The following is a 25396-nucleotide window of genomic DNA, read 5'->3' on the forward strand; positions in this document are numbered from 1 at the left end:
AGCTTTCACTGGTGCTGGTAGCCAGGTTGCATTGCATAAAGCCATATTGGAAAAAAAAAATTGCATAGTGAAAGGGTTTTGTTATGGCTTCATTAAGCACCATGTTATATCAAAGCTAGAAAGCTCCAAAGATGAATGAAATTTCAAATAGTTTGTGAGGATTTATTATAAACATGTGCACACTTCAGATGGCCTCTGGCACTAATAAGGCCCATTGTCTATCCTCTAGATAAATTAAATTCATTTCCATTAGAATCCAGCAGATGCAGCAGCCCTGGGTTGTTTTCATTCCCAGGGGGTACTTTCTCCTTGGTAGCAACCCCAGATACCCTTTTGCTTTTTCAATGTCTAATTGTTAGTCAGCAATCGAGAAGGTGATGACAATGTTGGGAGAAAAGGGGGAGCTTATGGCAAACACCATATAATGGAGTAAAAAAGGAGGAAGAGGGTAAAGTGGCCATAGCTTGATGTAGTTCTTAATGGAATTCCTAGCTAAGGAGAATAAGGGAGATCTGCAACCCTGAAAAACACAATGCGCAATTCTAGCAGTCGAACCTGAACAGTAGATTAAAACCCTGCAAGAGAGCAGTCATTGCGAAAGGGTGCAAAACAGTCAAAATGAAATAGGAAATGAGGAGAGGTGGCAGATTTAGTAGTTGGAATCAAGTTCTTTCCGCCATTCAGGAATGCACGGAAATTTCTGTTCTAAATAAATACGAATTACTTTAGATGCAGCACTATATGAACTTTAGAGTCAATGATGAGGAGAATTTTGATGGGGAAAATTAGTTGGATTTTTCATATGAACTCTATTTTCTTGCTGAAAGCAGTTTTACAGCTGCTTTGGTGTGCAGCTGGGGAAGACGCTGTGTTGGTTGGTTACCAGGATAGGTCACATTCCAGGGCTTGCCTTTGTACCACTTACAAGGGTTGTTTATTGGAAGCTCACAGATGAAATTTATTGGTTGTGAAAATTGTCTACAATGTGATGACTAAAGGGACAGACACGTTTGTTGAAACTATTGGAGTTAATTTATTTGAAATTGGTCTCCAAGTAGCGTACTTTAGGATACATACAGAGATGATTGATTTTGTTGTGATGGCAGTAGCTTTCCCTACCACTACTCCAAAATTTCTATGGTCAGCAGCAAGAACAGTTCTGCAGCAAGAAATTCCCATGTTGTAGAGCTTATGTTCTTCTGAACAAATTATTTTTTCCATTGGTACTCCCTTCATAAATATTTAAGGAAGCATGGGTTACAATAATACATTAAGAAATAGAAAAATTGAGACTGTTGCAGGCTTCTACTGGATATACCTTCAATTGCAGATTATTTAAAATAAGATGTTGATACTGTAGGTTTTCCTAGCACTGTATGTAAGGCTGTGCAGGCAGACAAGGTTACGGTATTTTATCATGTCTTGAAGTGCCTCCCTGGGGTGTGCCTGCTGGAATTCAGTCCTGGCTTGTGGGATCCACGTGGCAATGGATGTACTATATAATGCTTCTCCTCATCCCCGCTGGGCTAACAGGGCAGGATTTGCACCATAATTAAAAAAAAAAAAAAGTGTATTTCTCTATTTTCAGATGATGTACTTTCTTTCATTTCAATAAAAATAAACTTCTAAACAGTATCACAGTGAACACAGGCAGAGCTAGCAAAGGATTTCTGTTTAACATCTTATTGAATGTTGTTACCGTGTCACCCAAAAATACTTTGGAAGATGATATCTTTATGCAGCTGACAAGCTATAAATTTTCTCTCAGGCAGCTCTGTAAATGTATGATCTTCCCGAGAGCTTTTCATTTTAAGCAAATGCATGAAATAATCAAAACAAGCATAGATTTATTTATAGCTATCTAAGAGTGTACATAATTTTAGGTTTGCTTTTGTGCATATGCTTAATCTTTAATGGATGAAGCCTAATAATTAAAAAAAAAAGTCTTTCACTTTAACCAAAGACATGTCTTTTCCACACAACTGAGGAAAAAAAGATGGAAAAAAAAATAAAACACACACACAACCATAATAATAATAAAAATCCAGTGGAGAACATTACAGTGGTGTTATTTATGTCCAGTGTCACCACACCAAATGGGATGGCTAACCTGTTCTTGTCATATTATATTATTTGAATTATCTTGTTGAAAAGCAGGCTGTTTTTTTCAAAAAAAAAAAAAAAAAATCACTTGAGCCCAGGGATAACGGTGTTTTAATGAGCTCACTGAGTAAAAGGAAGCCTGTGAGTCAAAAGCTTTCCTGTGCAGTACAGGCAGAAGCGAAGGGCTGGGAACGAGGGGTGCTATGATGGTAAATGGTATCACAGTAGCGTGAAAAACCCCAATTGCAGTATAAAATAGGCACACGTATCAAAGAACATTATAATGCCTCAAGCTTTATCTGTTCTCAGGTGTGAAAAACAGAATGTTGTCTCTGGTAATTTTCCCTCTTTTCTGGTAAATCAGAAGTGTCAGGGATAAAGCACATAATCAGATTTCTTTGTGGCCCACAGCTTCTTCAGTGAGGCGGCCCCTCCGATTCTGTAATCCTCATTACGCTCTCGGTGGTGTCTGCTCAGACTAAACCCCCAGCAAAATGAAGACGAATGTTGCATGACGAAGGCTACCTCGTAATAAAGACCCTGACTTTGTACTGTTTCCGGAGCACCTGATGTACGGTGTTATATTTAGCCAGTGCGTGACTTGCTGATGTATTTCCGGTGACGAGACATTCTTGTGAATGATAATGATTTCTAAACACATTCAAAGCATGGACAGGAATGGGAATCAAGTGACCCTTACTGTAGTGTATGATCTTGCTGCCCACCCCAGGTCTCCTGAAAAACTGTTACTAACAAGGACAAACCAAACCTCCCTAATCTCCCTTCCCTTAAAGCTGAATGCAAACCTCGCTGCTTTGTCCAGGCCTCCCCACGCTGGTGCTCTCATTCTTACTGAAAATGAGAGAGAAAATGAAGAACAAGACACTTTGTCCCTGTTTGTATGGTGAGAGGAAGGTGGGGGGTGGAAGCATGACCATTTTCTTTGGAGGTATTCTCAAAGTGCTCTTATTCTGGCAAATGTTCGTGACTGTGCTCAGTCATGGGCCTGGGCACAGTCAGTAAGTAAGGGCTAAACAGGAACAACGTAACATTCATGTGTGGTGGGAGAGCCGGAACAGTGGGAATTGGTGAATGTGGCAGGGCCGGAGCGAGGTGTTAATCATGTGCCTCAGGAAACTGGTTGCAAGCATAGAAATGGGGATTAACGTGTGTTTCCTTATCAGAAAACTTGAAGAGCAGCCATGAGCCTCTTTCAGAAGTATTTTATAAAAGCACAAAAAGAATTTGTAGGCAAGGAAAGCGGTGCTGCTCTCCTTTTCCCTTCAGTATGTTCAGGGAAGCAATTTCTTAAATAAATAGGCTTATGCCAAAGACCCACCTAAATCCTATACAGGTCTCCTCCTGATTGAAATGTTTTAGGAAGGCTCTAAATGTTGGCTGTTTGCCTGAACCACGAGTAGCAATATAACATAACAAAATCTGCAAGAATTCAGATAGGAACTGCTTATAATGAAGCTCAGTATGGGACTCAGCACCTCTTGGAAAAATTACATATTTGTGCTAGTAGCTGAAGATGTTTGTGTACACTGCTTGTTGTTTGCTTCTGGGTTAAATTAAAGGTATTTGAGTCTGGTTCAGAACTTTATATGTAACATTTAGGCTTTAGCTAGAACTTGATTATCTGTGTATACAGTTTGCCTGTCAAAAAAAAAAAAAAAGAATAGATCTGGTAATTGTCTCTGATGTAAACAGATTTATTTATTTGTTTAACAGATGGCTCATTTCTTGGTATTGTTTCTAATTGCCTACCACTGCCCAGTTATGTTGTTCTTAGGTCATGGTGCAAGACTAATTTGTTCCACCCAGGCATAACCTCCAAAAACCTTGCCAAAGAAAACCCTCAAAAACACCTTATCTTGTTCAACCTTACTAAAGACATTTAAATCTCAAAATGAGAGAAAGTTATTACGCAAGTTTAATGTTATTTTAAAATCAGTTTTTCATCTTGTAATTGACTTACTGAATTGTTACACAGTTATGAATTTATATATAGTTCTGTGTGCTACATGTCCACAGAAATTTTCCAATGTTAAACAATTTTAAATGCTATATAATTACACATTTCTTTCTTTACTCAGGAGTCAAATGAAGACTGCATATTTACATATATAAGAACTGGGTGATTCGGGAGATTTTAATTGGTTTTAAAGGCTTTTAAATTTAGTTAGGCAGTTGTAATCTAAAACAGGTCAGTGCTGACTGGAATTGTATTTTGTCTAATGACTAGTTATGGACTCTTGCAAAAGAACTTGATGGTCTTAAGTCTCTGTATTCATACTGATTCTCAGGAGGACAGTGCTTGTGTTGGCTCTTGTGTCGCTAATAGCGTACTACTGTCTTGAAAAATCAGAGTTTGTTGTTCTAAAGCAGAATTTAGATGAATTACTTCACCCATATGGGCAGACAGCCACTTGTTTCCCACTTAAAATAGCAAGATAACAATTGTCTAGAGATATGATGGTCACACATATTTCTGTGGAGCTCCATAACGTATCAGAGTTGCTAGAGTTACCATTAGTTGATAGGTTTTTAAGATTTATTTTTAAATAAATATTACATAAAGGGAAGAAAAAAACACATGTGCAAGCTAATTCTATGTTTTCTGCATGCTAGGGTATCTACAAAATGTCAAGCTGCTGGCTGTTACCAGAAAGGATGAGGCTGGGGTAAAAGGGCAAGTCTTATATTAACTATACAGTGCTTCTGAAGAGTTAGTAGATCTGGTATTGTATGAAATCTACAGTTCTGAAAATGCTTCCGTAATATGTATATCTGATTTTAAAGAGTGTAAAGGCACCTTTTCTTCCCCAGAATAACTTTTTTAAAGCATTTAGCAATTTTTTTCCAATTTAATAATATTGTTTTTATGTATTCCTAACTCTGTGTCTATGGCTAACCTAAAAATTATTCTTTCTTCCCTTTATCTTTCTATAAAAACTGCCTTCTTCCTCTTCTTTTAATTTCAGGTTTTTATAAATTCTGAAAAAGAACATAAATGGTAAATAAATCAAATTTATGAAGTTCAAATAAAATGCAGAAAATGTTTCTCTACAAAATAACTGAGATCAGTTAAATTAGTCGATTATAATAACTATTAAGTAGAGTCTGGTATTTTTTCAGGCTGTGTTTAAATGTTTGAAGACTTACTACATAGCTGCTCAGTAATTAACAATAGATTATAACATACGTTTTCTATGAATATATCCAATGGAGTCAACTGGTACATCAGGACTGTCAAATCCAACCAGTCTAACATAACATTAGATTCAAAATGAAATATTTATTATTTAAAATATCAAGTTTGGGATTTTTTAAAAAACTTTTTGAAACTTCAGCTTCTACTTTCTGAAGGCTTTGTTCCCTTTTTTTAGTAGAAACCAAATTTGAAGGAACAACTTCAATATCAAAAATGTTAAAGAAAGCCTTGCAGGAAGAAAAACAGGCCTTTTGTCATATTAAGTATTTATCAGTACAATTATAGGAGTCGACAATACTATACGTATATGATGCTTTGCAGTTAAGAGTAGGATATCATACATGTTTCAGAGAATCTGTGCTTCCTTACAAATGACGTTTAGTTCAACATTCTATATATAAAGGTCTTCAGTGTATCCCCAGACTGCTTTTTTGTGAAGTTCTTGTCAGTTCAGAATTTTATTTCTGTGGAAAAAGTGTGATGGGATGAAAACAGATGTCAGTGTTTACCTGAAAAAGTAAGATTTGTATTTATTTTTTTAATGACCTGCTCTAAGTAGTCGTGCTATTCTTCCACTCATTTGCAAGTTTGTTTGCCATCAGAAAATTCCTAAACAAACTGGTTGGGACCTGTAGGTGTTTTGCAGCCTGTGAAATGAAGAATATAAATGGGGAGGAAAAAAAAAAAGATAGCAGAGATCAATAACTGGTCTTCCATCTTAATCAGTATTATTGTCTTTAAGAGCCCTACTGAATGTTTGAGACAAACTTTGAAAGTTTGTCATTTTTGTTTCTGTGATACTGGGAAATTATGGACTGCAGAAATCCTAAGTAATGCATCCAATGCACTAATATGTATGAGGAAGATATTAGTTGTTTAGACAAAAAGGATAAAAATATTTTTATATTTGTAAATAGCATGTATCATTTTCCATATGAAGGATAGTATTTTTCTTGTAAAATCATGCTATATTTAGTACTTTTATGAATGATTATCTTAGATCCCCTTTTGTAATTTGTGTAGTCAAAAATTTGTAAGAAGTGTACAATGTTACTTCCAGGTACTTCTCTTGCTCAAGTCTCAAAATGATTGTGTTTTGTTGGACCTATGTACTCATTTTTCTTAATGGCTGAATGTTCTAATTTCAATGCAAAAAAAAAAAAAAAAGTACTAAAAATAGGATATTCAAAACTGGGTGAAAATCAATTCTTCATTACTTCTAGAGACTCTAAAATGCTGTAAGGAGAAAGTTCACTTAAGCATGTGTATTTTTGCTGGCTTCAGTGATATTACATGCAAGCTTACAAAATAGTTTATTTTTGGCTGCTTTGCTTAGGACTTAGGCACTTAGCTACCAGGATCAAGTGTTACTACGAATGCTCAGAAGCAGTGCTTCTGCCCAAGAAACCAGATACAGCCACAAAATCTGAGTATCCAGTTTAGCAACCATTAGCAATCGTATTTCTAAAGCTCAAGAGAATGCTACCATGTGTTGCTAATACACTGTTATCTAGAGAATAGAGTTGCTAATATCATCTTCAATCTTGAAATAAAGAATGAGTTTTACATAAACACAAAACTAATAACTTAAATGCCACTTAAAGTCTCATGTGTATTAAATAATGTACGTGAATTTCAAAAATATTAAAGCAACAAAGTGTGAATCAGTTTATCCATTTTAATTAATAAATACGAAATAATAGTACTTTTAAGAAAGAATATTTTCTAAATTTTAGAGAAAAAACAGTTTTATACATCTTAGTATGAAACTTAAGACTTATGGATGCTTTTGTCTAGTAAGGAAACATGGTAATCCCGTTAGACTACAGGTCTACATGAATATAACTTTATCAACCACAGTGGTGTTGTACACTTCCATAGTGACAATAAATTCTTTTCTTACTAAACAATGCATACAAAAATTCTCATTAAATTAATAATTATTAAAACTTGATGTTAAAAAGACTAACCTCAATTTGCAATTATAACATTGACTGATACCGCTGATTTAGCAGCGTGTCCGTAGAGTCAGCCTTTATTACTCAGCATTTAAAAGGGCCTCAGTGGGAGTGCTGTGTCCAGTTCCCAGAACGATAGTCAAAAAAAGAATAAAAGGAACCGTTGCAGGGAAAAAAAGACAAGAATAGTCAGAGGCCTTGCAGTGGTGACCTATGGATGGAAGGGAACTGATGTAATTTACTGAAGATTAGAGTCTTCAGAAATAGAGAAGAGGAAAAACTCTTTGTGTTCACTGAAGCATTCTATGAATGGGCTGAAGTTAAAATGGGAGACTCAGGTTATATGTGGGGAGAAACAATGTAACGGTAAGGAAGATAAACACTACAGAACAGGCATTACAAGTCACATTTTGAAATTTCTACTACAGGAGGTTTTTTTTTTTATGAGCTGCTGAGACAAACATTTGTCAGGAATAAAGAAGGGGCACAGTTGATTCTACCTTGGAGCAGGAAGATGGGTTATATGACCTTTTGACATGCCTTTCGGACATTTTTTTTACCCTGATTTCCTACTGTAATGGGGCCCATGCAATCTTGCTACGGGGTCCATTCCATTAAGCCCTCACTACTAACTTTTGAACCTGTGGCCTAATTTCACCCCAGTTTGAGAGGAATAAGCCTCAACTTTTGCCTTTCTTGAAGTGTTATAATATAGTGGATCTAGGCTGAAATACGGGGTCCTCTTGAAAGGAGGGGAACGTGAACTCCTTGGTCTGCCTGCTGTAGAGCATCAAGATGCGAAGAGGTGAGCTGGGTGATGGACCAGTGGGTGTATGCACACAGCTGCGTTGGGTGGCTCCCTCTTGGACAGCTGTTAGTTACAGGCATGAGCGAGCCGGGCACTGAGAAGGGTTCACACATGGGGAAGCTGGAGGCGTTTCAGCAGCAAGAACACAGGAGCAAAGTGGGAGGATATTGTGGTGAGGAGAGAGGTAGGATAAAAGTCCCATAGAAACTGGGCTTAATTAGTTTCACTGCTCAAGGAAGTAATTTCTATTCAGTGAAAGGCAAATGTTTAATAATACTTATAAAACAGCAAGGCATCGATCTGATACAGGACTGTGAGACTAACTTTTTTTTTTAAGCAAAATGTTAGTGCATGTTTGCAGGATTAAAGCCTCAACCACAGATATACTTTGTAATAAACCACGCAGACTGCTGGAAATGATAAGCATTCTGGTTCTCATATCTAAAAATACTAATTGCCACTGCTAGGGAAGCTTTTTTTCCTCCTCGTTGTCTATGAAGGACTACCTTTGAAGTTTCCAGTACTGAATAGACTTCTGTATGTTTAAAAATACGTCAAATGATTGGCCTTACTCTGAAATGAAATCAAAGTTGGAAAAAAAGCCTCTAATATTGATAACATGTTCCTTTGGGAATGTGTCCATATTCAGAACAAAAATAATACTTCATCATGATGTATTTCCTTAAGTATTCAATAAGTCAACCCCATGGTGGGTTAGCAGTCCTTGCCATGTGTATGGCTCCTCGTGAATGCTTAAGGAAAAGGCTCAGCCACCACACTGCAAAGCTTCAAGATGTGCAGGAAAAAAGTATGTGCAAATAAGTTTTACTTCTGCAGTTGTCGTTCTTTGGCAATAAATAGCTAGTACTATGCTTGGGAAGGTTCTCAAACGGGGGTTGGATACATATTGTGCCACATCACTACAGTGATGTACTTCTACGAAGCTGCTTTAAAGCTAGTCATAAAAACCTCTGAATAAGAGCAGAATGGGCAGAGCTGACGTAAGAACGTTATACAAAAAGCTGTGCTGTCTGGTCCCTGAAAGGTGTGAGTAGGGTATGGAGAACCATCTGGACAACCACTTAAACCAACCAAGAAAGTGCTTGGTCAGTCAAAAAAAAAAAAAAAAGACACTTATTTTTAAATATTTTACTGAAAATAAAATTAACAGTGGCTCTCCTCTGGCAAACCTCTGAATAGCTGCAGTAGCCGAACCAAGGGCCTGGTGCAGCACCGGCCCTGCACCCGGCACGCCAGGCATTCCCCTGAATTTAGTTCCACCGCAGCGCTGAAAGTTCCGCGCGCCCTGGGAGCGCCGCCGGAGCGGGGCCCAGCGTGCCGCTAAGGCCGGGGGAGGGGGCGGCGGGAGCAGCCCCTCACCCCCGTGCTGCTGGGCCGCACGGAGCCGGGGGGTGGAAGCGACCGCCCCGCGGCGCCCCCGTCACTTCGGCCGGGGCCTGGCCGCGGGGGCCGCCGAAGGCTGCGGGCAGAGGCGGGTGAGGGCCGGGCCCGGGCCGGGGGCAGCACAGGGGGGGCCGCGGCCTTTGTTTCCCCGGCGCCGCCAGCCCTGTGCCGGCAGCGGGGCGAGCCCGGGCCGCGCGGCGCCGCCGGGTGCGCGTGCGCGGGGGGGCGGGGGCGGGGGCGGGGGGGGAGGAAGAACGGGGACGCTGCCGGGTGCGCGCCTCCGCCCGCCCGCCTCGGGAGCGCGCCTGGCAGGCAGGCAGGGAGGCAGCAGAGCTCCGCCGCAGCTGGCGCGCCCCCGTGGCGGTGTCTCGTCGGGCGGCAGGGAGCGCGCCGCGGGCTCGGGCCGGGCACCAGCGTCTGGGCGAGAGCCGCGCAGCCCCGTCGCCATCCGCGGAGCCAGGCCGCCGCAGCGGGGTCCCGCCCAGCCCGGCGCCCGCAGGTGAGCGGCCCGGGGTGGGGAGGCGGCGATGGCGGCGCGGAGGGGAGGCCCCGCAGGCCGCTGCCCGCGCGAGGCCCCGGCGAGGGGGAGCGTCAGGGCCGAGGCCCCGGCGCGGCCTAAGCGTAGCCCGGGCGGGCGGCGGGGCCCTGCTGCTGCCCGGCCGGGCCTGTGGAGACAGGCAGGGACGGAGCGAGGGAGGGAGGCCATTGTGCGGCGGGCGGAGGCCGGGCCCGGCTCCTGCCGAGGGTCCGCCGCGCCCGGGCCTGCGCGCCTGGGGCTGCCCCTTTGTGGGCCCGGCCCGGCCCGGCCGCGCTTTGTGCGAGCGGAGCGGCGCGGCCAAGGTCAGCGGGGCCCGGCGGGGCCGGGGGGCGGCCCGGGGCCTGCGCGCTCGGCCCAGGCGCTGCGGGAAGCGGTCGGGGGAGGCACCGGGCCCGGCTGCCCCGCCGCGCCGCCTCGGCTCCAGCCCGGCGGGGGCCGCGCCGCCTGCCCCGCTGCGTGCCGGGCGAGTTTAACGGCGGGGGGCCCGCGGCTCCTGCCCCTGCGCCCCTCTGGGTTAACCCTGGCTTGGAAACAATAGCGTTTGTTGGGAAACACAACGCAGTTGGGAGGAGAGCTAAGTGACTTTTCCAGTGGAGAGCTCGTGGCCCTTTTACGTATTACCAAGTCACGTTTTGCTTGTAAAACGTACCGTATTTCTTCGGTGTTCTCAGTCTCTATTTCAAGCAGTCTTGGTGAATGCTGCCGTCCCCCTGTAACGAGCCGTTTACTTATGCACTAAATAAATAGATAAAGTGAGTTAATTTGTTTAAGGTGGCAGATGAGTGGATATTAGGAGGCTCGTAGCTAATTAGACTAGGTCATGAAGGACACGGGACGTTCCACAGGCAGGAACATAGTTTCAGTTGTCTCTATCTCCCTCCTAAGCTCTGAGGCAAGCACGATGCATTCCAGAGGGGGAGGAAAAAGGGAAGGGGCTCTTCTCAGCCCTGAGATCTTCAAGCTGGTCTTCAAGATTTGGGGTATTGGAGTACAGGTGCTCAAACACTGAGGCCGATATTAGGGTGAAATTCAGATCTCTGAGCTAGGTATGTGCTGCAGAAAATAACTTTGGGGAGTGTACCTAAAGAAAAAGTTGGATCGGATCGGGTTTTATCACTTGTTCTATGCTGTAACACTGATGTTGAAACTGAGTGCTAGAAACGATAATTACACAAACTTCAGTGGAAACTCACGTTTGTAATTACCTTCAGCGCTTTTCACAGTAGTGAGAAGTGCAGGAAAGCATAAGGGTAAGAGCTTTCACTTGTATACTTCTAGGAGCCTGTTGTGACCTAAGAATGCTAATACTGATGAGATGATGAGTATTTTCATCCTGAAAGCATGCACAGGTTACGGTGTCCATTAATCTATCGGTTGTGTTGGTAGGGTTCTAATACCGTAGTCTTATTAGACTGTACTAGAGGAGTTAGCTCAGAAATCCAGTGGCTCCAGCTAAGTAGGTGTGAACTAAGGAAAGTAAATATTTTAAATAGCAGAAGTGCTTTCTGTACTGAAGCATGAGCATTGTTGCTGTTGTCTGCTTAGTGCGAACTGAGAAAGTAGTACTAGTCGGATATCAAAGACACCTGCTTGTAATGCACAAGAGAGGGGAGCATGGGTGAGTTTGTATCAGAAGCAACTCGTACTGGTCTGAATGCTCAAAGAAATTGAGCGGGACAGTTTTATGAGCTCTGGTCTTCACTTGAAATGTCTTGGAAGACTATACATACAACTCTTATGAGAAACGTGGCGTTCTTAATTGTAAATTAAAAGAGCTTTGTTTTATTTTTCTGCTTGTAACGTTGTTTTTGCTCTTCTAACTGTTAGCTTTAAAAGTTGGACTGTTGTGCCAAATACGTTATCATTGGGTATTTTGCTTTAGTGGTTGTCTCATTTTTGGGAGCTAAGCTGAACCAGAATAATCAAGGTAAATCAACAGTATCTGAAATTCTGGACACACATAAGGAACTAGGTTATGCAGCTGTGGTGCACCTTCCCAGCCTGTGGACAGCTGAGGTAAAAATGGTGTTTCCAGCTGTTGACTGTAGAGTTCCCTGAATCCCTGGTTAAGTGCTCCAGTGGCAGCGAAGTATCCTGTGAGGGTACCAGCAAGCTGTATTTATCTCACCCATCAGTTAAGGCCCACAGTTCAGGATTTCTTCTCTGAAATTTACTCTATTAAGCATGAACATCGTATATGGAGGACATCACGTTACCGGCTATTTTTTGTTTTTAAGGAAAAATGGCATGAAGAAAAGTGAAAAACAGTTGTGGGAATAAAGAAATAGTAGGAGATATCCCTTTTAGCACTAGCAGAAATACACTGCAAGTAAAGACATTTTTACCCTTAATAAAATGTTTTGCCTCATTAATAAGAAAACTTGTAGGCAATTTACAGTGTTTCAAAGTGCATGTACTGTTAACATCTTAAATAGTGTCAGGACAGAAATGCAATTTGGGTCTGTGTTCTCTGTGTATGATATCACATGGTGGACTGGAAATGGAGAGAGAGCGACAAATACTGGTCACTGTGACTTGGTATTGCAGGTTTACCTGAGTTTTTCCTCTTAGTACCCAACTGTTTGTAACAGATCTTTCCAAGTCATTGACTTGGGGTTGTTTGCTGCCATGCTACACAGTGTTCAGATGTGAGCTATGCTAGGTAAAGAAGACAAAACCTGTAATTAATGCTACCATTAATGCTCTCCAGTTTTGTGCCACACTTCATAAAATGTAGATACACGCGCACACATACAACACACATATTCTAGTCCAGAGAGCCTGCTGTGTTTCTGTAAAGCCCTGGACAACTATTTTAAGTATATTCCTGTTTGAGTTAATCTATAAAATGGTGATTCTTTATGGTATTACAGGAGTAATGAGAGATTTGGTTACTAATACCATAGTACTTTAATCTGATAAAGCGCTAGATAATTACAGTTAACCAAATGGTGCATTTCTGATTTTGACTCGTTTCTCTTTGTAGAAGCATAGGGCTGAGAGCTGAGCATGGAAGCTGAGATGGGCTGTGCTTTCAGTAGGGAAGTAAAATATTATTTGAATGGTGACAATTGTATTTGTCTTTTTGCATCCGGAAATGCATTAAAAAAAATACTGTAGATATATTTCTGCAGGGAAATTGATTTAGAGCAGCAAATTCACCTATTGACAGTTGTTGTCAACCATTTCCTTTTTGGTTTGCTTTATCTAGAAACAGTTGTTTGTATCTTTTCTTATAAGAATTGGTGACCTTCCTGAGACATGAAAAGCAGTGTGTTACAGTAGCTTCTGTTGCTTAGAGAAGTAGTTATCAGCTCCTTTAATGTGAAACAGTAATTCTTTGAACTTTGGTGTGTGTGGTATAAAAATCTATAAATTCATATTTTGACGTTCTTTCCTACATTTCTCACACACAGAGCTAAGCAGAGCAAAAATTCATTTAGTCTTTGATGAAAGACTGAAGTGGCTTTTCAGTGTTTGTATTTTGAGTGCTGTCAAGGAGGAGCATTTACAATGTCACACTTTTTAAGAGTTATTCTCAAACACGTGTTCAGATGAAATATGTCAAAGGAAAAATATATATGAAGGAAAATTGTATGTTAAGTTTTTCTAATGTGCAGATTGTCAAAAGATTGAAAAGGTTTTGACTAGAGGAAGAGTATTTTAAAGCAACTTGGCGTTAAATTAGAGGAGGGAAAGCCTGAAAATAAATTCATTTATGTAAAAATCGCTGGATGTTTAGCCTAGAATTGTAGGTGTATTTAAAGGCTTATCTTGTTCTTTGACTCTGTATTACAGATCTGTTATGAGAAGAGTTTCTGTGTTTTCCACATTTTATAAGGGATTGATAACTGAAATAATTAGGTTTAAAAGTTGGTATGTAAATCTCAGTACATGTTGCTTTATGTCACGATGTGATGTCGGTAGTGATTTGAAGTCAGATAGCTTTATTTCTAAACGACATGATAAGTTGCTGTTGACACATCAGTGCTAGACAAGAAGTAGCAGAAGATGTAGTGCTGAGCTAGTTGGAGTGCGCTGAGGGTACGGTTCTGCAGCACCTGAAGACAGTCTCTGTGCAGGATGCCAGCGATAACAGTAGCGTTACCGTTGGCAGTGAAGCTGGCACCAACGTGAATGTGAAACAGGCCTGTTTCAGTTCCAGGTTTAGTTGAAAACTAATCAATCACCTGTGAGAAATGGGTAACTATTATCTGATTCGCTTCCCAGAACAGCTTGCGGCATGGTAACATAAGAGCCAGTGCTGCTGCAAGAGAAGTCATCCTCTCTCCTAGGAGCATGTGGGGTTCGGTCTAAGTGCAGGCTTACAGCCCAGTGTCGTGCCCTCTATTGCCGGCTTGTTTTTGATGTCTTCCTTGTGCCAGTGTAAGCACTCACATAGTTGTGCAAGACTGATTTTACTCAATGTGTTACCTTAAAGAGAGAGGAGACCAGTACGTGAAAGACAGGCAGCACAGCCGTCCCTTTCGGTGGCAGCTTGCTTTTGTTTCTTGCAGAAATGGTGGAATTGCACTCTGACACACTGTGTGCACGTGTCTGGAGCCATGGAGCCTGTATCTGGTGGATTGTTCTTTGTACTGTAGATAAACCATTTTCTTTTAATTGTTTGTAATGGTATCTGAAGGCTCTTAACAAATATGTAACTGAGCAGTTCTTAAAAGTGCTATTAAGATATTTAATAGCCTTTAAAGTGTGTAATACTGCTACTTTCTCTTTAAAAATGTAGTGTCTATAACTCATTGTATCAGCTTAGCACCTGGACCTTACTCCAGGGCTCCAGTCTATGAAAATGGACCTTTTTGGTGGTGGTGGTAGGGTTTTTTTTGACCAGACATGGGCCTCAGAATTTGCTAGTCTTAGGATCAGGTATCTTCTTAATTTATCTAGTGTTGTTTTGGAGATCATATTTGCAGCATACTTTTATATACATTTGGGTGTTGACACATATATTATCTCATTTTAAGGTACACGTGGTAAACTTCTCGTTTAATTAAAGCTATTTTTTTAATTGATGTGAGTTTTTACAGTAAAAAGCAGTGAAAATGCTCTTCTTAGCTGATCCTTTGATTACTGAATTATATATAACTATGATCTCTATGTATACATTGATTTTGAAAAATATTCACACATATATATGTGTATATATAGAGTTATGAAGTTAGAGTTATGAAATGAGTTCAATTCACAGGAATTTTCCTTCCATTCTGGAGCGTGGAAGTGTCGATGCAGTTGAGAGATTTGTGTATGGCTTAGCTCTTCGTGGCTGATATCTGTGTGATTATGCAAGTATGCCAAGGGTGTAATTTGAAGACTGGTTGCACAGGTGTGACTAGGGGATAATTTGGCTGGCAGATGTTGATGGTGTACTGTAAAATTTTAGTTTGGCTTTGTGCTAGGTCAAGTATGTCATTAATACCATTAAAAATGATGTTTTACAAATAAAAGTATGCATTTCATAACAGAACTTTAGATGGACATTCTTCTAAAACAGCACCTGTGAAGCAGTAATTTTAAGAGCGTTTCTATGCATGTCAAAAACAACTGCTGCCCTGGTTTTATTTTAAATCAGGTGTTCAATTTAAAGAAAAACTGCTGTTCTTTGTGCAATTATACTTCTTCCATGTGTATACACATGCTCTTCTGCCAAAAGAGTTGAGTGGGGGGAAAATATTGTTTCATGAAGGTTGTTCCTTCATATGCAGAGGAGAGTCACCTATGTAACTTTGTTCTTAACTAATTCTTGAATGCTTGATCTTCTGACCTAACACGTTTTTTATAACACTCTTGTAAAAGAAAAACTTTAAAAAAATACTGAAGGTTACAGTTAAGCTTTAATGAGTCATTGTTAGGATTCGGTGTTCCAGATCAAGCACTGCAACATAGACTTAAGTTTTGCTTTAACTACATAACAGAAGAGGGGATGGTATTTTGCAGAGAAGGATGTAGTAATGTTTGCATCTAGAAAGTGCTGAGAAAGGGAGCATGAAGTGGCAGAAAGATGTATTTGTGCCTGTCATTTCCAAAGCATTTGTAATATCTTGTGTTTCATTTTCTGATACAGACTCAAGCCTGACTTCGGAGTGATTATGGCTGGATTTTAATTTTGTACACCGTGAAGCATTTCCCAGGCAATAAGAACACATGAAATAGCCCATTTTGTTTTGTGATTTAGATAAACCTGAAGCAAATTTAATGGGAATATAAAAAAAATAAATGTAATTCTCTCGCCTGAGAGCTCTTTTTCTGCTGAATATGAATCATTTGCTTCAAAAGCTGGGTTGTTGGATCTTTACAGGGAAAGTTGAGAGAATTTTTTGGTAATACAAGGATTCCTCTAAAGAGAGGTTTCTATTACCAGTTCTTCATAAAATGTCAATGTGGAGTTGATGGAAGAAAGTCTTCAGGTTAGGTAAAATAAAATTAACGAGAAGGGTGTTGCAAATGTCTCATCTCTAATTTGTCTCTTGATGTAGAAATACTGGAAGGAATAGAAGCCTCCATATGTGAGCAGGACTTGGACCATTTCTCTGGAAAGTAAGCAGTGATTGCAGTTTGGCTATTGTTGACTTTAAAGTTTGAGATGTTAAAATAATTTAACAATGATTTAACATAGTGTCACTTAGCATGTAATAACGTTTAGTTTACTACTAATCTGAAGTAAATTTGAAAAGGGTCTACAGAGTAAATTTAGTATCCTTACTGTGTTAATTCATTCCCTTTTGCATTGGTGTCTGAGACTTGCAGCTACTTACAGTGTTTTAAAACCTTGAACAGGCAGGGAAGTGCTTGCCTGCGGTGACTCAGAAACTTGTGACAGAGCAGGAACTAAACGCAGGTTTCCCATGCCGCAGACTGCTCTAGTACCACTAATTCTGCTTGTCAGGTTTCAAGGAATGCTGAATCTTCTTGTGTAACGTGGTGGTCTGTGAAGTCAGCAGTTCACAGCATATGGTTGCTGTGCCTCAGGTTGATAATGCTGGCTGAAGAGTGCTCATATTTGTGACATAAAGCCACGTTCTAACTTGTGTTTTCATGGGAAGCATGTTCTGCAGGGCTACGGACAGCAGCGCTGGTGCTCTGGACGCAAATACGACCGTGGTAACTTACCAGTAGTCAAGTTTGAGAATGCAAATAACATTGCTATAATTAATTTAAAAATAAACAAAAGACTGTTAATGGTGACAGTCGAATCCCTGTGCTACAGTACCACAGAAACACTTGATTTAAAACTAATGAGCAGGGAAAAAATAAGTCACTTAAGTAAACTGTGTTGGTTTTAGTGGAGGCACATGTACTAAAGAGAATTGACGCTAGAAACACAAGGCATGTAGATAATGGAAGTTTAAAGAAAGGAAATAGTGAAAGGTTTAAAGCTATCAAGAATGTGAAAATGCAACCGTATTTATGCAATTCTTTTACTAAGGTGATATATTTGTTATAAAGTAGACAATTTCACTGCTTTTTATTTTTTGCACTATATAATCAAAATACAAAAGCCAGTATCCCGTCCTAGATTTTTAGAGTTTTCCTTTTGAGTTACTTGTCCATAGTATTAAATCTTATTTTAAAAATGTAGAAACGCCCATTTTAAAAGTACGGACTCATTCCTTTACATCTGAAATGTTATACGCTTTATCCATTTGGTGTGTGTATGTGAAAGTAAGGATGTTGTCTTTATCTGTCATTGTTCTAAATGTTCTCACTTCAGAAGGTTAAATAGTTGGATTTAAAATATAGACATTGTACAACTTCTCCCTCAAAATGACTGAGGTAGTTAGAGATTCTGGGTAGGTTGGTTGCAGAAGTTCTGATAAATTATTAATTTCAGATCATGTAAAAGTTCCAGTTGTTGGTAAGAGGGACTGAAAAAGGGAAAACTGAAAACACTGGAGTTTGATTCAGTCCTCCTGTACAGATGGACATCTGTTTTTATAGGAAAGAATCAAATCTGTGAATCGGCCCCCAGTGCCACTGCTGTGGGATCTGCGGTACTTGGATGTTCTCCTTATGCACGAGTTCATGTTTGATGTACCTTGTGGCACAAAGATCTCTGCTCTCAGTTCCCGAAGCCCTCCCATGCACCCTCCACAGGCCATGTTCCCATTCTTCAGAGGGCTCCACTGTGTTCCAGGGTGCAGCCCTGCATACAGCAATTCAGAACAGATTAAAAATCACAGGGATAGATTATTATCTAAGATGGAAATATGTATGAACCTACGCAATGCACAAAATAGAGAGATCTTAAAAAAAAAAAAATAGTCTATATACATAATTGTGTTCTGACTCCTCCTCCTGCAAAGCAGCTGTCTGCATTGGGATCGGTCTCTTGTGGGCCACGACTTTTTCTTTCATCAGGTCTGGTTATTTTGATGGTCTGCTCCCTATTTAGTTATGCAGGAAAGTAACTGAGCATAAAACAGATCTGGAATCTGAACTGGAATAGTTATCTCTGGAAGACTTTGCATGTGAAAGCACTTCAGAGTACAGGTATTTCTTTTCGTTGCGCTTTATTGAATTAAGGTAGGCACTTCCATACCACACCCTCTTCCCTGTGTCTGCCACAGACACAGGAATGGTGATGCAATATTGCATGGCAATTACAGTATACAGCGAAGAATATAGTTTTTGCAAAGTCAGACTGAGGACAGAAACACAGCACCCAAATTGCCACACTTGGTAGGATTTGTTGTTAATGCTTACAGAGTTGTTTCGCGTGTTGTTGTTTTTTTTCTTAACTTGTATACAGAGTCCAGCTATGATATCTCAAAAAGCAGAATTAAATGCTTCCTGCTTTAGATGCTTCTGGGTGGTGGCATATGTTACAGCATGAAAAATAACTTGCTTTTTTTTCCGGTGCTGTTAATAACTTGCTTTGTAGCTGGCCACCCTGTATGCCTGCCTGCCTTTTTATTGCAACATGCTGAGCCTGGAACTTTTAAAAAGGTAACTGTTTACCTGCGTTTGTAGAAATGAGTGTTCAGAGTTACTGCTGGAAGAGGATCCTGATGTAGTGCTGTGTGCACAGTAAAAGGAAACAAAATGTTACTAAAAAATAAAACTGTTTTCCCTGATATTTGTTGTTTCTGTAGAGTTGTTTGTATTTTCATATGAAGTTTGTCTTTATTTTGTTAGATTCTGTGGTTTCTGCCGTGATCTTTATTTTGAAATCAGTACTTCTGCTTTATCTCAGCAGTACTGTGCTCAAGCTCTGGCAGACTGCAGAAAAGCACTTCCAGTGTGGTGTCTAGAGGAGGCTAGCATGGGACAAGCAGTGTTTTGAATTCAAACCGTAGTTTGTGATGCTGTAGGTTCCAGGTGCAGGCATGCTGGAGGTTCAGGTGTCCTCTGTCAAGGAATGCTCTGGCTGCTGCCTGCTGGTATTGATGTGGAGGACACAGAGCTGGTGAGCTGAGAAAAGAGGAGGATTTGGTCCCAGAACCCCACTTAAGGTACAGTGCAAGAATATGCATCTTTGAACAGCGTTTCTGTATCACCATCCTGACGCCTCTGTAGTAGGTGGGGGTGTTCTGCAGTATCAGCAAGCTAAGTTATTTGCTCCTTTTGAAAAAGGAAAACTATGGTAAACTCCAATGTGGAAATGGTCCACAGCCTTTTAATGCAAGCATTTGCTTTTGATTTGTATTTAAAGAATGTTTTTTTTTCTTCCGTATTTGTAGCTATATGTAATGGAAAAAGTTGTTTCACTAGCCTAACTTTATTTTATTCCAATAGACTGCCAAATATCAATAATTTTTGCTATTGTTGCTTATACCAGTTTGTTTAACGTATCACTGTTTTCTTTTTCTAGTGGAGGCATTTGATAAGTTGCTTTTGGTCTAGCTTGAATTTTCAGAAACGTCCTTTATAGTTCCCTTAGCTTTCTCCTTCCAAGCTCAAAAGGAGGGGGAGATAAATGTCATGTATTGCTTTATAATAATTTGTTGATGGTCTGAATTGACAAAGAAACATGTTTTCTTATTTAGTTCTAAGCATTACTATAAGACCTGTGAGAGCTGGGGTGTTCTCTGATTGTGTAGTACAGTGAGTGGGCAAAACTTAGTTTTTTGCTATTGATCAGACATTTCTAGTTTTCATTGTAGAATGAAATTTGGGGGTTTATCAGTTAGTTATTTATTGTCTGTGTACTTTGTTTCTGAGCTCATCTTTCATTGCAAGACTGGAATTATCCCAACAGTTTAGTCTGATATCCCAGGCTAGCAGAGTATGGGTTATTCGCTTCTTGAAATTGATAAAGTTCTTTGCATTTAAAAATGAATGCCACGTTTTATGTGGTTGTTGTACATCTTCTATAGGATGTTCTTCCTTCCTAATTGTACATTATAAGGTTGTTGGGAAGAAAATCTTTGGCAGCTAGAAATAGGCCACCTTCTGGCTGGATGTTCAACTATTCTTCTATCTATGCCAGAATATTAATGATTAATATTAACAACACTGGCCAAGGCTCAAGTTTTTGTATTGGATTAGAAACAGGTCACTATAATTTAATGGGCGTAATAATATACTGATTTTGTTTACAGAGTGCTGTTTGCATTTGCTACGTAACGTGTGCTGAATTTGGAGACGATCTGGATTGCCCACTAGCAGTGACTCACTGGTGATAGCATTCTGTGCAAGAGGACAGACTGGATAGCATCAGACACATGTTGAGGTTTAGGGTCTGGTGGTTCGCTGCAGATGTAGCCACAAAGAGCATGACCGGTCCCATGATTGTAAATCCATGGGGGTTTCCTTTCCTGATTATTAGGAGGAGGTGTTCATAGAGAGCTGCTTTCTGGAGGCAAGAAATAAGTACCTGCAATTTCAGGCAGATGGGGTCACTACAAGGTAGTGGAAATTACAGTAACCTTGTATGACAAGGAGGTGAGCTGGAGAGGTGATACTTTCCAAAATTCATTTGGAAATGAATTTGGAATATTAATTTTCATTTCCAAAATGAAATAATCATGAGATCTGCCTAATTTTTTTATTTTTTAAATTTTTGTATTGGCTTAAAATACACTGTTAGATTGGGTTGTTCTGGCTTTTGGTTGTTATGGAGAGCAGCCCTGAGGTGTCTGAAATAACAGAGTATCGTTAAGGGCACCAAAGCAAACGGTGTCTGGAAGGGTTGGAAAAATTCTTAATTCATAAATTAAAAACAATAGATGGAGACTAAATTGGGTTATGTAGTTGATTAATAATTTATGTCATGATCTGTAAATGCTTCTAAAATTTTGAAGCAGGTCAGTACGCACAGAGGCTGTGTGAGCAGCAATGTACTTTTGTGTCTAACAGCGTCGGGTTTCCATAGGGAGCCATACATTTGACGTTAACCATGCCAGGCTCTTTGTGATCTAAAGTTTTCCAGAATTCAAAATGGAAAAAAATTGGGCCCCCAAATGAGTTTAAAAATAACAGAAATAAAAAAAAAATACTTTGAAGTTGCTCTCTGAGATACTTGTGCATAATACACTTAGTGCCGTATGTATGTGCTGAGGCGTGGTAGTGGTGAGGGCAATATATGGTATTTTCAATAGAGCCTGCTGAAACCTCTTTCCCTTCTGTTTTGCTGTACATTGGGTGAATATGAGTGCAAGAGAGGGGACAGAGGAAAGATAAATTGCTTGGAAAATTATTTTCAGAAATATTAAGCACATGCAGTTGGGCAACTGGCTTGTACATAGTGCTGTAGTCCTGGAGTCTCTGTCCCCAGCAGATTAAGACTTTTTCGTAATTGAGCAGCCATGGAACAAAAATACAGTGTCCTAAGGACTTTTAATATGAAATTAACCTAGTGCCACTTTAAAAATGGCAAGGAAGTTCCCTACTTAAAATACACTGGTGCCCCTTTTTAATAGGAACAAAGTGTGCTTTTTAATTGCCTTCATTCTTAAGATAATATTCACTTGGGTTTTCTTTATCAGTAACACTTGGAGTTACTTGAGCATGAGATTATGTACTTTGTATGTATGTGTATACATACACACTCACCATCCTTTTTTCTAAATAGGCACACATGCTTCTGTTGCATTCAGTAAACCTTCCTTCTGCCACCAGGGCAATATCAGTGGGTTTTGAATCTTTTTAATTTGTTGCATGTAATATTTACAGATGTTACAGATATTACATTATACAAATTTCTGATGATGTTCTCTAACTTTTCTGTATCTACTTTCATGTTATTATTTAGACTAGTCTAATCATTATTTTCAACAGTTCATTTAGCCTTTGGGTTTTGACATTCTTTGGCTGATGTAGCATCTCAGAGAGTAAACTGTCAGTGTTTGCCACAAGTTTGAACATTGTTATGAAGTGATCTAATTTCCAGTGCTCTGTAATGGGTATTTAAAAAAAAAAGTCTGATTTTCAAATATGATTGTACAGTTGAAAAAGTTAAAAGATTTTGTATTATCTTGTTGATCGCTGTAAGGCATTAAGAGTTTATAAATTTTGAATGTGAGTCTCTGGATTCAATTAGTTCCAAAATGTGATTGAAGATTTTATTGCATTACATCTAGAAACTTGTGATAAGGCATTTTTTCTGTCCTTGAACCATTCTTTCAGCATTATATAATTAGATATTTTTTTTCTGTCCCAGCCATTAAGATGACTATGTGAAGTTTTGTGGGTTTTGTGGTGTTTCCTTTTTTTCCCAAAACTCATATTCAGTTACCCTCTCGAAAGGAATTTAAAACACTAACCCCAAGTCTATTCAAAATGAGTGAAGATATTTCAGAAGTGGCTGGTGTTAACCTGAAGCTGTCAAAGGTGCCCTCTATTTCGGTGAGATGGGAGAGATTTAGTTTCAAGGATGGGTCTGGAGTTAATGCCTTTGAAAGGTGAGAAGCTGAGCGGGTGTCAATCTATTCACGTACGCTGCCGTTACTGCCATGGCATGTGAGATCTTCTCTCTTTATGAACTTTTCTTGAAACTGCTTTCCTCTTGTCTGCACCTCAGCCCAGCTTTTTCCCCAGTCAGATTCCCACCTCTTCCCGTTCGCATCGTGGTTCTTCGCACCCTGCTGGGGCTGCGCAGACTCCGCAGGCCCCGTGCCCCAGGTCACAGTGCATTGAGGGGTGCGTGCTGGTGGCTTTGCTCAGGGGACAGCCGCGGGAGGGAGAGCCCAGGGCCTGTGTCCAGCACTCCAGGGCGCAATCCTGGTGAATTTCTTAAAGGCCATTTCTGTGGCTTTTCTCAACCATGCCTGCTTTGGCTGGAAACTTTCTTGACACGTAACAGGTGGGGATGTTGCACATTGCACATATGGTGGTGAATGTTAAACATTGCTTGTATTTCGTTAGTTACTGACCTTTCTGGAAGGTGGCCTCTATTTGCATGTTACAGGGTTGATGCAAGGTTCCACAGCCTTTCTTCAGCAGGATGTGATTTTTGAGCAGGAGGAAAGCATTATTAAGGTGACTTTCTTGACCCAGAGGCTGTCGCCTCAGTTTGTGTGCTGACAGAACCACTGATCGCAACACGCCTTGGCTGAAGCTGGTACCCCCACGGTGCTGCCTCAGCCCGGAGCCCTGTGCAGCCGTGCTCTGGTGCTGTCCCATTGCTCTGCCCTGGGGTTGCCCCGGTGGTGGTTTGGGCACCTGGTGCTGCAGCCATGGGGCTGTGCCTTGCTGGGCTCCATGGGAACCACTGGCTGGCCCCAGTGGGAACTGGGCCTTGGGGCGGTGCTTTGGCCCATGGCGCAGCGGGGGGGTGCATTTTGGGGTGCAGGGGGCTTTCCACGAGAGGTTGGTGCCTGCTGCTTCTGCCAAGGGCATTGCTCTTCCTTGATCTAGAACAAGGAATTCTTAAAATACCATTTTTCCCTTTTCACTCTTCCCATTGGGTGAACTTTTACAAATTTGTACAGTATTTGAATAATTTGTGTTGTGGGAACTAGTTTTTTTGCAGACGCACACCCGGCACTCTGTAGATTGTCAGTGCTGCCTGGAGACTTATCTCCACTGTGGGGGAACAGAGTAATAGTGCATGTAGTTTGGTTTGTTTTGGTTTTACCTATAGCAAGGCTTTTATAACTAAAAATACCTTTAAACTTTATTTCCAGTTTTACTTGGTTTGTAATTATATTTTTTGGGGAATTCAGCAGGGGTGAATAGAGGTTAACTGTGTTACACTATTAGCACTTCTACTTGTGATAAACTTGTATCTGTTAAGACAGCTATAAACAATCAATTTATTTGCCATCATGATGCATTATTCATCTTTTATGTTAACAGGGGAGATGAAAATGTAGGCTCTGGGCAGGTTTAGGCTTGGTAAATTACAGTTTATAGATTTATTCAGTTTCTTCAATGCTTGTTAATCTCAATGGTCTGGTTCACAGATTTCCTGCTCATTTCCATTCCCCGCTCATTTGGATGGCCCTTGGTTGTGGAATTTGTGCGTAAAGGCTGGTCCCATTCAGAAGTGGTAAAGCACAGCTGTACAATTCTCATCTTCCTCAGTGCTTTTGGAGCTTAGAAAGCTGAAGTGCGAAGTGCCTCTGTGCATAAGGTCTTTTGCAAAGCTTGTAGGTTGCTTAATTTAACTGTTGTATGGGCTCTGGGAGGTGTAATTAGGCAAACCAAAGCTCACCAAGCTAGTCTGACTGCCTAGGAAACTGGTCTGACAGCCTGGTTTTCACCAGTGTTATCTGTGGGTTATTGGGGGTCCCTGGATCAGGATGTATGGGTTCAGGTAAGATGAAGTGTGCACAAGCTTTTCTGAAATGTTCGCAATTTCTGAAAGGAAATGTTTTTAGAATTTTATGTATGAATATGCATGCAATTTCTAAGCTCTTCCCAAGCAAATGGCATGGTAAGAGTTTGTTCTGCTGTGTACAATCATTCTGTGTATAATTTGTTCTCCTAGACCACAGAACTGCAGTGTGCCATCGTGAGTCTCCCACCTACGGGTGTTGGGGAAAAATAGCAGCAGTGATCAGTTGTCATAGGGGCTTATCATTTGAATCCCTGTGCTGCAGCAAGCTGGTGCAGTATCACTTCCCCAGAACGTAGATTTGATTTGTCACAGATAACTTGAACTTTCCATCTCGGTAGAATGCCTTACAGTAGGAAAATATGGCTAAAGAAACAAGCCTTCCTTTCCTATCTCGACAATATCAGTTAAGGTCCAGCAACGCAAACCATTGTATGGCTTTATTTCCAAAGATGAGAACTGGGTATTGTGTGTCCAACAAGTTGGAGTTGAAAGAGACTTGGGAGGGGTGAGATGCTGCTGCTAGTGGGTGTGTGAGACACAGTCAGCAGCTGAACACCGAATCTTAGCCACCCATGTTTTACTAGCCTCTGGATTAGTGAGCTGGTTTTGTAGAAGGGTAAAATTGCCT

The 25396-nt window shown here is 40.6% G+C and overlaps 1 protein-coding gene across 8 annotated transcripts in view; it reads left to right on the plus strand.

The window, feature by feature from the left end:
• SIAH1 (siah E3 ubiquitin protein ligase 1) overlaps positions 1–25396 on the plus strand; it is a 64908-nt gene that overhangs the window by 36646 nt on the left and 2866 nt on the right. The window contains exons 1-2 of one of the 8 annotated variants that reach the window (XM_080552958.1): positions 9738–9989; positions 16523–16583. The exons of 2 other annotated variants lie outside the window; for them this stretch is intronic. The gene's annotated coding sequence lies outside the window, so the exon portion shown is untranslated. Of the gene's footprint in view, positions 1–8939; positions 9583–9728; positions 9990–16522; positions 16584–18768; positions 19499–24536; positions 24562–25396 lie in introns of those variants that run through there. 5 more of the 8 variants (XM_080552960.1, XM_080552962.1, XM_080552956.1 and 2 more) reach the window with 5 other exon arrangements.

Source organism: Anser brachyrhynchus (genome assembly GCF_964034855.1).
Source record: "Anser brachyrhynchus genome assembly, chromosome: 12".
NCBI lineage: Eukaryota > Metazoa > Chordata > Aves > Anseriformes > Anatidae > Anser > Anser brachyrhynchus.